The 12015-nt window shown below is 39.4% G+C and overlaps 1 long non-coding RNA gene across 1 annotated transcript; it reads left to right on the forward strand.

Annotated features, from left to right (window-relative positions):
* The first annotated feature begins 424 nt into the window (after positions 1-424).
* Positions 425-5709, forward strand: LOC118830642. The gene is made up of 3 exons (XR_005009095.1): positions 425-1395; positions 3165-3239; positions 5339-5709. It is a non-coding gene; the product is annotated as an uncharacterized LOC118830642 (long non-coding RNA).
* The last annotated feature ends 6306 nt before the right edge of the window (positions 5710-12015 follow it).

Raw genomic sequence — 12015 nt, forward strand, 5'->3', positions numbered from 1 at the left:
GTCCCAAGAAACCAGAGGCTGGGGTCGAGGGAGGAGACAACTGTTCACTTTTACTCTTTATCTCATGCTCGGTTGGGGCTGTTCCCCGCCCTCTTTCCCCAAAACAATTCTCCACTAGCCTCCGCCTCGCTCTCCCCTTGCAGGCTCCGTCCCCCACCTCCCTCAACAAGGGCCGGGAATTCTTAGAATGAGAGCCACAAATCCCCTGTAACGAGTAACTCCTAGAACTACAACTCCCAGAGAACGCCCGGGGTTCGACAGACCAATCAAACGGCGCGAAGGAAGCCAGCTGGGATTGATATTTCCCAGAAGGCACTCCGGAAGAGCGGCCTAGCCAATCCGTAGCCTTCTTGGAATGAAGCCGGGAAAGGGCGTGTCCCTTCCGGTATCCCCGGAACCACGCCCTGGGAAAGACCTAGCCCGTTTGTAACTCTTTCCCACTTCTTGAGTGCTGATGTGACGTGGATCCTCGGCATCCTGGTTATGCTTTTGGAGACCCTCCGTGAAGTGTGATCAGTCGATATGTTTTAGAGGTCTGGTGACAGATTTTCTTTAATCTCTCCTCCTTACAACCCTTAAAGCAAATGGCGGCATCTTTTCCAAAAAGGTGATCCGGGAAGCGAACCCATGACCTTGGACGTGTAATGGAAGAAGCCTAGGTCTGGAATTTCAGGAGATCTGAATTCTAGTCGCGACTCTGCCGCTTCCTTTTTTGTTGTGGAATAAACCACTTCATCTCTGTGGGCCTTAGTTTCCCCGTCATTAAAACCAAGATGGTGACCTATTTCTGGTTCTCACCTAGAGGAAAGTACATCTGATTATTAGGAAGAACGCTTCTCTGCCGTGACCCGCCGCACTAGGTTAATTTGGGTCAGACACAAGTCCTTAAAGGCCTCCGTATGGCCCAGTATTTTTAGAAGGAAACGTAAGTTGGAGTTTGGTGCGATGGTGAAGATGAGTTCAACTTCAGAACGTTGTGTTGGAAGTGACCACCAGACATCCGGGTGTCAAAGTCTGTCCGGCAACTGGTGACGTAACAGGTAGAGTAGGAGGTGGTTAAGGATGTCAGAAGCTGTAGAGAAGTTAGCCCTATTACCAGGAGAAAATGAAGGTAAAAACGTCCTCCTGAATTAAGAGTTCGAGTACAGGTAAAGGATTTTGAGATAAAATAGGGAAGTGAGGCTCTATTGAGAATGCTCCTTGTCTGGTTTTTGTGATACTCATCAGCTTTCAAGATTCCTCAGAGGGAAAAGGATCCTAATCCAGGCCAGTAACTTGGGATCTTGACGGAATCCCTCGCTGAAGACCAGCCTCTATTAAATGTAGGGTAAGAGAAGAGATCTTGAGCTGGGAGGGACATCGAAGATCTTCTCGCCCAGCACAGATTTCTACCCTGTATGAATTTACACAGATTTTTCTATCCTCTGTTTTGTGGTACAGTAGCACACTAACCTCGTGTATTTAAAGGGGACTTATTTCAAAACACAAGGGAACAGGCTGCCTAAAGTATATTAACAGTAATGTGTCCAACTCCTCGTGACTCCATCGGGGTTTTCTTGGCAAAGATACTGGAGTGGTTTGCTATTTCCTTCGTTTTTACAGATGAAGAAACTGAAGCAAGCAGGGGTATATGACCTACCCAGGGTCCCACAGCTAGGAAGTGTGAGGCTGGATTTGAACTCCAGTTTTCCTAACTCTAAGCCTGGGGCTATATCCGCAATGCCAGCTAGCTGCTCGGATGAATAACCTACAGCTTTCAGAAACTTCTGAAGATAGGAGCTTTGCCTTCTCTCAACTACAAGACATTTCTCCTTTAGCTCCTTCCTATTTCGAAATTGTTTTGGATATTAATTTATTTCAAGTTCTCTGGCTGTGGATTTCTCCCTACAGAGCTGCCCTTTGAAGCTTTTTGATATGTGCTTCCTTAGCTTTCATTATGCCCTATGGAAGTCTGGGCCTGAACTTCTTCTCTATTTTTTTTTTGGGAGGGGAAGGCAAGGCAATTGGGGTTAAGTGACTTGCCCAAGGTCACACAGCTAGTAAGTGTGTCAAGTGTCTGAGGCCGGATTTGAACTCAGCTCATCCTGACTCCAGGACCAGTGCTCTACTCACTGCAACCCAGCTGCCCCCTTCCCTTCTTTTTTTACCCTCATCGAACTGTCATCTTCATTCATACTACCCTGAATCATCAACCCAAGCCCTAGGAAAGCCTGTCCTACCCCTACCTTTCCCAAGCTAGTGCCCAATTCTGCCTCTCCATCTGCCTACTGGACATCTCAAAATGAATATCCCCCAAACATCTCTAATTCAAGACATATAAAACAAAATTTATCTCTTAAAAATATTTTTATTGATATCTTTTTTTGGATCATCTAGATTACTAGCCATATCCCTTTTCTACACTCTCCCAGAGAGGTGACCAGCTGACCACTATAATAAAGACTTAGAAGAGGGAGGGAGGAAAAAATTTGGTAAAACCAATCAACACATTCTTCCCCCCACCCCACCTCCCCAATATGATATATTTGATGTTTCATACCCCTTAGCCCTGACCTCTGCAAAGGAGCAGGGGAAAATGTCTTCTTACCTCTTCTTTGTAGTCAGGCTGATTCCTTATAATTTCCCAACCTCTGGTTTTGATTGTTTTGTGGTGGTGGTGATTTTCATTTACATCGTTGTAATTATTGCTTATATATCATTCTCCTGGGCCTGTTCACTTCACTTTGTTTCAGTCAATTCATGTTAAGCCTTCCTGTGCTTCTCCATATTTATCATGTTCGTATTGATGCTAGCACATTAATATTCCATTATATTTATTTACCACAATTTGTTTAACCTTTTCCCAATCAATGAGTACCTACTTTGTTTGCAAGAACTCATGATTTTTGCACATAAAACACCACCCCCTCCTGACCTTTCTATATTTGTCAACCCTTCTTCCACTTATCCAGGTTTGCAGCCTAGAAAATCATCCTTGGCAAACCGAAAATTTCTGTGTAAATGTCAGTTTTTATTACTGTGACCCTCAACTGGAGCTCTCTTAGTTACATTTATAAATCAAATTAACAAGCGTTTATCAAATGTTTACTCTGTGCAGGCACTGTGCTAATGCCTGGCTAAGTCTTATGCTATAATTGCTTTTTCCATTTCCTCTTTCCTTTGAGGGATCTCCAGGAATTCTGCATTCTGCTCTACGGAAGGCTGTCATCATATGAAATGATCATCTTACTAATGTGGAGGTATGGTTAAAGCTTCTTTCCACTCTGATTAAGGGATTTCTCCCCAGTTCAGTGGGAAGTGCCTAGGTTTGAGCTAATACATTTATCCTATTTCCCTTTTCTCTAAATATTGATTCTCAAACATTTTAGATATAAATACGTATATATATTATATACATATATACACACACTGTGAAGTCTTCACACTTTATTCTCTCACTACCTAACACAATACTATATATTTTATTTTATGCATTTATGCATTCTGCTGAGAGGTGCTCCATAAGGCTCACCAGATTGCCAGAGAGTTCCATGACACAAAAAAAAGGTTAAGCCATTTTTTGAAATAATATACTGTGTGGTTACATTTCTTCAGAACTTTGGACTCTTGTGGTTTTCACTGGTGATCTTATGACCTGAGATGGCAAACGTCAGCGATCATTTCACTTTGGGGAAAGAAAACTGAGGAAGAATAAGAACTGCTGTTGATAAGGCAGACATTCAAGAATTCAAATTCTCTTTTAAAAAGTTAATATCAATTTCTGGCATGTTTTGTACTACAGTACAAATACCGCTTGCCACAGGACAAGCATCTCTCCGTGTGTGGCACATACAGCCAAAGTTGCTGATGTTTTGTCAGTGTTACACAGATTTAATGCAGTGTAGTAGCACATGGTAGACAGGTGAGGTTCCAAACCACCAAGGCAGCCGACAGTACATATCTGGCCTTTCCTCCAAGCTTGCCCTTATCTATACTTCCTATACTCTCTTTTCACCTTTACTGTACCTAAAAAAACTTTATCCCCCGATCATCTGCCTTTTGGCCAAGGGCAGGGACTTTCATTTTTCATCCTTAGTGCTCCTCACATATATAGTAACTACGTGTTGTGTACGCATACTATACACTTCCTTCTTAGTTTCTCTAGAAATATTTTCTCTGAGCATAAATCCCTTTCCAGACTTTTCCCTTTTCTTAGGGAAATGGATTAAGAGTGATAAAGAAATTTAACTGTGAGTGCACTGGGAAGCCCTCTACCCCCCAAGGGAAATGCTTTCTGTTCCATGGAAAGGGTGTTACACTCTCTGTCTCCTTTTTCAAAAGATTCTTGATATAAATCTCTTAGGAGCCTCATTGATCCAGGAAGAAATGGGGTGGTGACTTGGTTACTCATCTATTCTGGAATGTTAACCCAAAACTATCTTTGCATAATGTGATTTTCCTCTTCAGGATTCTTGTAAATGTTACCTAAAATTGTTTTGAGGCATGTTGGAGGGCATAGAGGAACTATTCCAGTTTGTACATCTCTCTTTCCATGCCAGAAGTGATTTGGATATTATATTAATGTTCAGTTGTTTCTGGAAGATGTGTGCCTGAAATACAGGGTGCAGTGTTAATATTTTTCTTTAACATGCTATGACTTGGAATATTTTAATACCCTCCTAAATGGTCTCCTTTTTGCCACACTCTTTCCTTCCATGCCTCCAGACAGCCTATCCTGAACACCATGACAGATGACTGTCCAAGCACCACCGTCATCTCATCAGTCTTCCATTCAAAAACCTTGTCGCTACCTCTCAAATCAAATTCTGACCTCGTCCTGACATTCAACACTCACAACAATCTGACCCAAATTTATTTCCTCAAGTTTATATCCCACTTTACCTTGCCCGTCCTTCAAAGCCCAACTCCAGGATGAGGCAACGTAGAGTAAGAGGCAGGCCAGGTGTGCCAGGATACACTTACAAAGGATTGTGAATAACAGGTGCCAATGACACAAATAAACCTAAAAGGGGAAAAAAGGGTAGCTATTTGGAGAAATATACTTAGACAACAAATTCATTGACCAACTTCACTTTGAGAGACTTTAAAAGACAGGTAAAACTGAGGAAAAATACACAAGGGAGTGGCATGGTCCTGTAAAAATAGTGTCAAACTCGATAACCTTCAAAAGAACTAAAGTTACTGATTAATGCTCAGGACAAAAAAGGAGGAAAAGCTAAGATTTATTGAGGGCAGAAGAAAGCTCCAAGGAGGGGGAGATCTACTGTGTAGGGGCACATTGGTGGCACATGGAAGGCAAAATGACTCAACTCTTTTGTTTCTTTTTTCTCTTCCAAAGGGCACTTCTTAGGATGGGGAAGGACAGAACAAAAATGCTTAGAAAAGCATTGAGTGAAACTCAAGAAAAGTGAGGACAGGATAGAAGAGTTCTTGCTTCTCACACTGAGTTCAAACCACCAGGCCCAAACAAGGATGCTAGGATTCTGAAAGAATTTTATGTGACTTTATGTGATTTTATTGGTAATCACTTTAAAATCACTTTATGTGATTTTATTGGTAATCTCTGAAAAATCGTGGAGAATAGATGAGGTTCTGCAAACCTGAGTTTGGGAATTGTCTTTATTTTCAAAAAACATCAAAGGATGAGTTCTTCAAACTATAGATTAGTGAGCTTGACTTTAATTTTTGGCAAAATTATTTTTAATATGTTTTTATTTATTTCATTAAATATTTCACAACTACATGTACAAATTTTAACATTTTTTAAAATTTTGAGTTCCAAATTCTCTCCCTTCTTCCCACCCCTTGAGAAGACAAGCAATATGATGTCATTAGACATGTAAAGTAATGCAAAACATAGTTCCATATTAGCCATGTTTCAAAAGAAAACACACACACAAACAAGAAAAATAAACATTTTAAAAGTATGCTTTAGTCTGTATTCAGAGTTAATTAGTTCTCTCTCTGGAGGTGGTTTGCATTTTTCCTCATGGGTCCTTTGGAATTGTCTTTCATGATTGATCATCCTTACAATATTTCTGTTATGATGTACAATGTTTTCCTGGTTATTCTCACTTCACTTTCCATCAATTCATTTAAGTCTTCCCAGGTTTTTCCTGAAACCATCTTGTTCATCATTTCTTATAGCACAGTAGTATTCCATTATATTCATATACCACAACTTACTCAGCCATTCCCCAATGGATGGGCATTTCCTCCGTTTCCAACAGCCACCACAAAAAGAACTGCTCCAAATATTTGGGTACAAATAGATCCTTTTTCTTTTTCTTTGCTGTCTTTTGGGATACAGACCCAGTAGTGCTAAATCAAAGAGTGTGCACAGTTTGTAGATATAGTTCCAAATTGCTCTCCAGAATGGTTGGATCAGTTCACCATTCCACCAACAATGCGTTAGTGTCCCAGTTTTTCCACATCCCTTCAAGCATTTGTCATTTTGCTTTTCTGTCATGTTAACCAATCTGATATATATGAGGTGGTGTCTCAGTGTTGTTCTAATTTGCATTTCTCTAATCAGTAGTGATTGAAAGCATTTTTTCATGGGACTGTTAGCTTTGATTTCTTCTTCTGAAAACTTGTCTCGGCAAAATTCTAAAACATTACTAAAGGATGGTTAAACTATTAGAAATAATGACACCTAAGAATAGGGGATCATCAAGGCAGGACATGGAAACCAATCTCATTCTCTTTTTGGGCAAGGTTACTAAATTAGTAGACCAGCGTGATAGACGTAGTATATTGGGATTTCACCAAGGCATTTGACAAAAGTGCCATGATATGGATATGAGGGGAAAATGTAGAAAAGATTAGAGTAGAGGGTCAGAATCGGAGCCATTGTAGTAATTGCTGGGCTGTTGTCAATATTGGCACTGTACTCCAGTATAGCACCCTAAGGTTTTGTTCTTGGTCGTTTCTGTTTAAAATTTTTATCAGTGATTTGTATCCAAAAAAAAAATACCTAGATGACACACTTAACAATTTGTGAATGGTAAGAAATTGGAAAGGATGCTGAGATACGAAAAGAATTCAGCAAGTTAGAAGAATAGGCTCTATAATAAAATAGAAGTTAACAGGGATCAAAGTCCAATACCTAGTTTAAAAATAATCATGAATGAGTACGGGATGGGAGAGATCTTTTTTTACATGAAGTTAACAATTCATGAAAACAGATGTGAGTTTTAGTGAGCTACCAGGTCTGAGTCAACAGGGTAGCATGTCAGCCCCCAAAATGCTAAAACAATGGAGGTTATAGGCCAACTGTAGTCTGCCTTGATCAGACTAGGAATATTGTGTTTAGTTCTGAACACTACTTTTTAGGAAGGACATCAGGAGTCCATCTTGAGGAGGATGATCAGTACTAAAAACCATGCCATGTGGCAATTGAAGAAGTAAATAAGAAGTTTAGCTTCAAGAAGAGGTTAAGTGTTTGAACACTTAAAATTCAGAGAGCAGCAAATAGGATACATAGGATTTGAGTATTTTAAGGTGTATTGGTCCATTCAGCCCCTCCCTGGCTGGGGCCTGGTGAAGCTTGGGAGCTGAATTAGATCCACAGTGCTGATTAAGTCCTCTGCTGCATGGAGAGCTAAGGATAGCTCTATAATCCTAAAATCATAGATATCGAACTGGAAAAGACATATCCATCATCTAGGTTTGTTTATTTAGTTCTTAATTTATTTACTTATTTTTAGTTTTCAACATTTGCTTTTATAAGAGTTTGAGTTCTACATTATACACAATTACAGACACAGGGTATCTGTGATGACTGACTTTGATAGACTTGTTCTTCTCAGCAATGCAAGGTTCTAAGACGGCTCCTAAGGACTCATGATGGAAAAAGCTCCGCACATCCAGAGATTCTGTATGCAGATTGAGACAAACTTTGCTCTCTCTTTTTTTTTTGGTTTTGTTTATTCTTTCTCATGATTCATTCCTTTGGTTATAATTCTTCTTTATAAGTTGACTATATTTGTGAAAATAAGTTTAATGTGAAGGTATATGCAGAACCTATATTGGATTACATGCCATCTTGTGGGCCGGAGGGAGAAAATTTGGAACTCAAAAACTTGTAGAACTGAGTGTTGTAAATTAAAATAAAAATTTTAAAAAGGTTTTGAATTCTAAATTTAGTTCTTTATTTAATAAACATTCCTTCCATTCCCCGTACCCAATTGAACAATAAAAGAAAAAGAAAATCCTCACAAGTACATAAATCCAGCAAAATAAATTCCCAAATTGGCCATGTCCAAAAACGTCTGTCCCCTATATTTTAAGCCTGTCACCTCCCTGGGGGTCACAAAGAGTTGGACACGACTGAACAACAACAAAATCATCTCCCTGACAAGAGGTGGTTATTGTGCTTCCTCTTTAGCCCTCTGGAATTGTAGTTTCCAGTTTCAGGATGCCACAGGAATTGCTGCTATAAATATTTTTCTGTATGTGGAGTCTTTATATTTCTTTGATATCTTTGGGGAGGAAGTCTATAGTGATACTGCTGGGTCAGAGTATGGAGTTTAGTGATTGGGGGGGCATAGATACAAACTGCTTTCCATAACAGGTACGTCAGTTCACAGTTCCACCAGGAGTGGATGATTGTACTTGTTTTCACACATCCTTTCCAACATTTTTGCCATCATTGTTAATTTGATGGGTGGGAGGTAGATCCTCAGAGTTGCTTTGATTTGCATTTCTCTACATATTAGTGATTTGGAGTATTTGTATATGGTTGTTTGGTATTTTATATGTTTATGTTTTTATATAGCTTTGATTTCTTCCTTTGACCAATTGTCTATTGGTAAATGGCTCATAAATTTTAATGAATTCCTTATGTATGTGGAAATTGAGACCTTTCCATAGTTTTTGTCAAACAGCTTTGCAGTTTTCCAAGTGGTTTTTCTTAAACAGTGAGTTCTTGCCCTGTTGTTTCTGGGGTCTTGGGATTTGTCAAAGACTGAACTACTGTTTTTGTGCTTTTCACTTTCTTAATCAGCACGACATTTTTTTGAGTGCTGCTCTTTGGTATAGTTTGAGATGTGGTACCCTATACCCTGTGCTGCTTTCCTTACCACGTTTTTTCTCATTTCCCTTGAGTCTCTTGGCCTTTTGTTCCTCCAGGTGATTTTGTTATCATGTTTTCAACCTCTGTACCTCTATAAAGTGGTCCTTTAAGAGTTTGGTATAACACTGGATAAGTAAATTAGTTTTGGTAGTAGTGTCATTTATATGAGCTCAATCAACCCATGAACAATGAACGTTTCTCTATCATTTAGGTCTGTTTCTGCAAAGAGTGTTTTGTGTTTGGTTTGTATAGTTACTAGGTGTATCCTGGTGGATTCCCAAATATTTTCTATATTCTGAAGGCATTTTGAATGGAATTTCTCTTTCTATCTCTTCCTCCTGGGTTTTGTTTTTAATATAAAAGAATGCTAATGATTTATGTGGATTTATTTTGTATCCTGCATATTTACTGAAATTATTGTTTTTAATTTTTTAGTCGACCTTTTAGGGTTTTTTATGTAAATCATCTGCAGAGTACTCATTTTGTTTCCCTATTATTGTCTGTGCTTATTCCCTTAATTATTTGGATATCATCCACTTTACTTCATTTTACAAATAAAGCTCAGGAATGTGGTATAATAAACCAATATCAGGAACTGGGCAGATGGAGCAGTTAACTGGTAAAAGACCAGTTAAGGTGGAAACAAAGTCAGAATCAGAAGTTCACAATAATGTTTTTTTTCCTCTCATAATGAGCTTTAAGAGAAAGGAAAGTTCTGTTTTCAGCTTTCTTGGGTTATGAACTAATAGACAAGGAGTCAAGCTAGACATAAAATGGGTTGAATTTGTTGTACTCAAGGGCTGTGTGGAACCATACAACTTTAAAGCTTGGTCATGCACTGGTAGGTCCTCACTCCAGATACACCCAAACCCCATGTTAACTGGAAAGGTTCCAGTACTTCCATTTCTTTATTAGCCTCCATGAAATGTAAGAACAGCAGATTCTGTTCTTACTCCAAAGGCTGGGAGGGAGGGAGAGGTTTCCATAGACTACTAGACCCATTGGTGGGGGCTTTGATGAAAGGCCTTCTTTGCTAATTCTGAGGCATAAAGTAGGGAAAATGACTCCTCTCTCTTGACTTCTACCTATCTTACTGCAAGAAATGTTAGAAGTATAAAAAGTAGTGGGGACGAGGGAGACCATTCTAGGCACAGGAAACCTCCCATGCAAAGGCAGGAGTTGGAATGTTCTATATAAGGAAAAGCCAAGACAATTTGACTAGAACAGAGTTTATGAAGGAGATGAATATGAAATAAGAAATAAATTAATATGATGGAAAGCTAGATTGGGGGAGGGAGATGTTTTGCTGAGAAATCCCTTGGAAATTTTTTGAGTAGCCTAGATGTAGTCAAATCTATGTTTTTGCTGATTCAATTCAGTAAGCAGTTATTAAATACATACTATGTGCCAACCAGGGTGCCAGGCAGTGGGTATGCAAAGGCAAGAATGAAAACCATTCCTCGTTGCCTCTTAAATAAAGTACAAACTAATTGGCCTGGCTTTTAAAGCCTTCTACAAACTGGCTCCTTGCAGTTCCAGAATTGTTTTGTGACGCCCTTTCCCTCTCTCCTATGAGATTGGCAAACCTGCCTGTTCTTTGCCCTTCACATGCCATCTTGCGTATCTTTGTCTTTGCACAGATTTTCCCCCATTTCTGGAATGCACATCTTCTGTGCATCCCGCCCAGACGCCACCCATGTCCTACTCCCTGTTAAAATGTAAGATTTTTGATGGTAGGGACTTTCACAAAGTGGATGCTAAATTAATGTTTATCAGATTGAAGTGACTTTTCATATTTAGCTCATTTGCATACTTCAAATTTATAATGGTATGTGGTTCCTGAGAAGTCTTCTATACCTGTTTCTCACCAGACTGCTCTTCTGTTTTCCCAGTGGTTCTTCTTGCATAAAGAATTATTTCCTCAATGCTTTGTATATCACAGGGGTACTGTGGTGGAATGGATTGAGACCTAGCTCTAAAGTCAGAAAGACCCCGAAAGACCCAGGTTCAAGTCCTGCCTCCAACACATCTTTGCTGTGTGAGCCTGGATGATTCACTTAACTTCTCAGCCCCACACACAGCCCTCTAAGACTGTAAATGGGAGCGCAGTTAGAGATTTGCCTTTGTAGTGGGGCTTTCCTCCCTAGGCATTCTCTAGACTAATGACATCACAGGCACAGGGCACATCCACAAACAGACTCTGCTGCTGTTGCTGGATGTATTTCCTTGCAAATCATGCCTATGTACTGTACTCAATAACTTACATATCTAGTAGAAGGTAGTTTTGATAATACTTTAAAATATTTTATCAAAATACCAAGGGGATATTTTTTAAAAGCAGACAAAAAACAAAATTAAAGAACAAAAGCTCTACAATGTCAAGGGAAGCAATGGGAAAAGTAGGAATAAAGAAAGCATAGCATCACCAGATCTTCAATTAAATTATAAAGCAATCATCTTTTAGAAAATTGATTCTTTTCTGAACTTGAAAGACAGGAACAAACATGAACATTTCCATATGCAAAGAACGTATGATAATTGTATATGAAAGTGCAAAACTTAATATGCAGCTTGTTTTTTAAAACTGTATACTCATTTCAGCATGCTAGTTTGAAAGCCATCTCACTTCTCTATGGTGCCGATTGAACCTTTTTCCGACCTCTTCTGTTTTGTTGTTCAGTTGATTTTCAGTCATGTCCAACTCTTCGTGACTCCATTTGGAGTTTTCATGGCAAAGATACTGGAGTAATTTGCTGTTTCCTTCTCCAGCTCATTTTACAGTTGAGAAACTGAGGCAGGCAGGGTTAAGTGATTTGACCTGAGTCACACAGCTAGGAAGCTTCTGAAGCTGGATTTGAACTCCTGACTCCTGGCCTTGAACTGTGCCACCTGTCTGCTCCTCTTCTGTTTATTTTCTTTAAATTGATCAATGATGAAAC

This window comes from Trichosurus vulpecula, chromosome 9, assembly GCF_011100635.1.
Source record: "Trichosurus vulpecula isolate mTriVul1 chromosome 9, mTriVul1.pri, whole genome shotgun sequence".
Lineage (NCBI taxonomy): Eukaryota > Metazoa > Chordata > Mammalia > Diprotodontia > Phalangeridae > Trichosurus > Trichosurus vulpecula.